The sequence below is a fragment of the Micropterus salmoides genome, unplaced genomic scaffold (assembly GCF_014851395.1).
Source record: "Micropterus salmoides isolate LMB-PRFRI ecotype aquatic unplaced genomic scaffold, ASM1485139v1 Ms_hic_scaffold_15, whole genome shotgun sequence".
NCBI lineage: Eukaryota > Metazoa > Chordata > Actinopteri > Centrarchiformes > Centrarchidae > Micropterus > Micropterus salmoides.
Genome location: NW_024040596.1, coordinates 29677254 through 29681881, shown reverse-complemented (window position 1 = coordinate 29681881; position 4628 = coordinate 29677254). Strand labels below are relative to the sequence as shown.

The 4628-nt window shown below is 42.4% G+C and overlaps 1 pseudogene; it reads left to right on the top strand.

The window, feature by feature from the left end:
- The first annotated feature begins 1126 nt into the window (after positions 1-1126).
- LOC119903567 lies at positions 1127-2642 on the top strand (annotated as a pseudogene).
- Positions 2643-4628: the final 1986 nt, after the last annotated feature.

Sequence of the window (4628 nt, the reverse complement as noted above, 5' to 3'; positions counted from 1 at the left end):
ATTGAGCATTAAGGCCTGCAGTCTGAACGTAACCTAATTGATTGATCGACTAATTGTTTAAAACTGTTGCTAAACTGTTTAGTTTAACAAAACATAATGTAGTTAAACAAATCATAATCTTTGATAAATTCTTCATGTGTTCAGTACACTACTTGACTAAATGTACTTAGTTACATTGCACCGCTGCAGTTAGTCATCCGGTGTTGGAGTCGACATGTTTTATGAAAGTATCATTAATAGTTAAAACTAACTTGTACTGCAAATGTTGTGAGGGGAAATAAAACTACATGTCGTGTTTACTTTACGAGCACTGAACCCTCTGCGCCTCATGTCTGAAAAGCAGTTTGAGAAGCTGGTTGATGAATATGAAATATGTGTTTGTTTAAGAGTGTTCTGGTATGACTAATTAAGAAAGGTGGAGTGGATGTAAATCAGGATATTAGATGTGCTCATGATGTGGTACATCATCAGTTTAAGATCATTTTGAGCATAATGTACGTGCAGTGAGGCTGGGCTTTCATAGAGAAACAACATTCATAAAATGTTCTGCTGATTTAGGTTATGATACATCTGTGCCTTGATTCCAGTTATTGATAACTTTGATGAACTCAAGACAAAGAATTTTCCACCCTCCACCTTTTGTGCTTCATCACATTAGATCTGCATTTTCACACCTGTCTTAGCTTTGGGTTATTTCAGAGGGGGAGCAACCAATAGTACATAAAATGATGATAAATCAGTGATGGCAACACCTTCAATACCTAAAACCTCCACATCCCCATTTATCATGAAACTGCGTATTAAAATGTGATCTGCATCTGGATACGTTACCCGGATATTAACAGTCCGATCTTAACCTTTGTGTTTACACCTGGTATTTTTAATGTGTTTTTGTTATCCTCATTGAGATCTGGGGCCTGTACCACAAAGCAGGATTTGAGCTAGTCCAGTAACTTCGGGGTTAACCCTGGGTTTTCAGTACCAGGACGGTGGTTCACTTCTTACCAGGGTAGATCGCCATGGTAACTTATGCTGAATGGCTAACCTGACCTGGAGCAGGTTATGTTCCAGATAAGAGATCAACTCTATAAAAACGCCGTCCACTGACCAATCAGCTCTCTTGGAAATGGCGTCACCATTCCTAGAAGATCCATTGGAACTTGGTGAGCAGATCGAGGGTAGGTCTCTCAGGAGGGCCAGAACCTTAAGAGACCAGCAAAACCCTTTGGCGTTATCTGATGAGGTCTGCTATGAACGATATGGATTCTCATCAGAAGGAGTGACGTATCTGTGTCAGCTGCTTGAGCCATACATTACGAGTGCCACACGCCGGAGTTGTGCAATTACAGTTCGCAGACTGTATGCATTGCTGTAAGGTATTTTGCTACAGGTACTTTCATGTATGCTGTGGGTGATGCAGAAAACCTGAGCAAAAATACAGTCTGTAGGACAGTTCACAAGGTGGCACGTGCACTAACAGACTTACTGGATGCATTTGTTGTGTTCCCTGGCCACTTGACCACGCAGTCTATAAAAGAGGGATTTTATGACATAGCAGGTACGTGACTATTTGATACATAAATGATGTAGTATGTAGTACTATGGCATATAATGTTTTACTTTAAATGCATCTGAATCCTTTACTGTTCCCCAGAGTAATTGGGGCAATAGACTGCACCCATATTCCCATCTCTGCACGCCTGGGTGACAATGAAGCCGATAACGTAAATCGGAAGTCGTTTCACAGCTTCAATGTTCAGGTAAATCTTGCTTCGCATCCAGTTGTCACATCAATAGCAATACAATGCGTAGAGTTGTAGGTTATATGCTACTTTGGTTTTATTTGACATATTGTCATGTATGTAGAAATACTCATTGTTTGGGCACCTGCATACTAATGGCTTGCAGAAGTTGCAGTAGCCTGAATAATTGAAAGGTTATTCACATTTACCGCATATGGAAATTTTCACACAGCACAGTTGTCAAAGTTACTTTCCACCATGGAGTTCACATTGATGTTACATTGACTTAAATAGATTTTTTTTGAAGCTATCAAACAAATGCTTTTGCAGGTGTCCTGTGACCACCAGTGCATTGTCACAAGCATTGAAGCAAAGTGGCCAGGTTCGGTCCATGACTCCCAGATCTTTAGGGAGTCTGCACTGTGCCACAGACCTGAGCAGGGTATAGTAACTACATTACACGTATTGTTCTTTAAACAACAATTTGTTAAACTGACCATGGCAATATTCCTTTTTTTTTCTACAGGGTTGTTCAGTGGAGTGCTGATTGGGGACAGAGGGTACGCCTGCCTGCCTGTTTTAATGAGAGCCTATCCTGACCCTGACGCAGGGCCACAAACTCGATATAATGCAGCCCTGACCAAAACCAGGGTCAGGATTGAAATGACATTTGGTATTTTAAAAGCTCGCGTCACCTGCTTGCGTGGGCTCAGAGTGGCCCCAGACTGGGCTTGCAGAATAATTTCTGCATGTGTTGTGCTACACAACATTACAACAATCAGGAAGGAGAGGGCCCCTCCTGTCAACCCACAACCCCCTGATGTGGTGGAACCCATCACCCTGGACCATCCAAGTGGCAGGGCTGTGAGAGACACCATCACACAGCAATTCTTCATGTAAAGACAACAACAGGCCTTTATTTCTTTCACTTGCAGTTGTTGTCCTCTGTTCTCCCATTCTTGAAACAAAGCAATGTAAAAGGTTAGTTTAATGGTTTAGGCCTGCCATGCCTAAAATAAATTATGTTACTGATTTTCCTTCTTTGCGTACTCTAATTTCTCCACCTCCAGCTTCACGTTTTTTTTATCAGCAGCGTCTTTTACTCAATATCGAGTTCCAATGTTCTCTTGTACAGAGACGTCACATTGTCTGCTCCAAACTGAAACAAGTACCAAACACAATACAGCTGCTGTTAAAACTTAAGGATTGGCCTTTTGCAGGGCTCACCTGACGAAGGATGCAAATGTCTAAATGAAGGTTACTTCTTTATCAATTGTGATCCTCTTTCTCTAGAGTTGGAAGCCACAGGATGAGGGGGAGGACAATTTACCTCTTCCTGCAAATTACCATATCAGTGGAGGCAATGGACTGATTTTAGATACAGAGCATTTGAAACAGTTATTAGTGGCATTGAATTGCATTACTGACAAGGACAAGAGTGTGCCCTGAGAGAACTGTGGAGGCACAGTTCTCTCAGAGCACACAATCAGTCTCCTCATCTATCTCCACCTAAGAAAAGAAGGCATTTAGATGCGGCCAATGGATTTTCGTTTTGAAACTAAAAAAACAAAATCGTAAAAAACGGCTAGTTTCCCAATTACCATTAGTAAATAGGGAAACGAAGAACGGGAAACAAACCGTTTTTCGTTTCACTATTTAGTTTTTCGTTTTGATATTAAAAAACGGAAAACGAAAAAAAATCTCGTTATCCGATTTTCTTTGTGTTTATAATATGAGTATATAAATCTTATTCCTCAATTTTGCATTGTTTTTTTTTTTTTTGGTGAACAGGTCAGACAGGAGATGTCATCATCATCCCCACACTCAGAGATTGGGTCCCAAGCCCCAATAACAACAAGCCCTTACGGCACAGAATGACTCAACATAAGGGCGACTGATCTACGATTGAAGATCATAACTAAGCTGGACCCCCAAGTACAACGACCAAGATTGCCATAGCTAAGTGACAAAGTACCCTCTGAAAGTCTGCTAGAAGATGTGAATGCAGCACTACATACTATCCTTCCTAAAGCCACAGCAATAGTGTTCCTAGAGATGCTTGGCTATAAGCCACAAAGAGACTTACCCCCATGGAGGAGAAGAGAGGTTAGTCAGCTCTCAGAGCTACAGAAAGGTTCAAGGATGGGGCTACATAAGAAATACCACTCTGGCTACCCGCCTAAAGAGATACAAGGGAACGGATGTTCTCCACCAAACCATCCAAAGTGTACTCTCAGTGGCAGGGTAATAACACAAGATCAAATCCACCCAGGGCTGAGACTGAACAGTACTGGAAGAACATATGGGAGAAAGAGGCATCCCACAACACAAATGCTCAGTGGCTAGTGGATCTAAGAACAGACCACAGCAATGTCCCAGAACAAGATCCAGTAACCATTATAATGGCAGACATCCAAGAAAGAGTGTCAGGTATGAAGAGCTGGACAGCACCAGGCCTTGACATGATCCACACCTACTGCCTGAAGAAACTAACTGCACTCCATGAATGCCTGGCAGCACAAATGAACCAACTGCTGATGGATGGGACCCATCCAGAATGGTTAACCCAATGATCATGAAGGATCCCCAGAAGGGAACAATCCCATCCAACTACCGGCCAATAACCTGCCTCTGCACAACATGGAAGCTCCTGTCAGGCATCATAGCGGCTAAGATGAGTAGGCACATGGCTCAATACATGGACAGGGCCCAGAAGGGAATAGGTAGTAATACCAGGGGAGCCAAGCAACAGCTACTGGTTGATAGAGCAGTCACTTGAGACTGCAAGACCACGCCGACCAATCTGTGCACCTGGATTGACTACAAGAAAGCCTACGACTCAATGCCACATCCATGGATACTAGAATGCTTGGAAATGTACAAGAT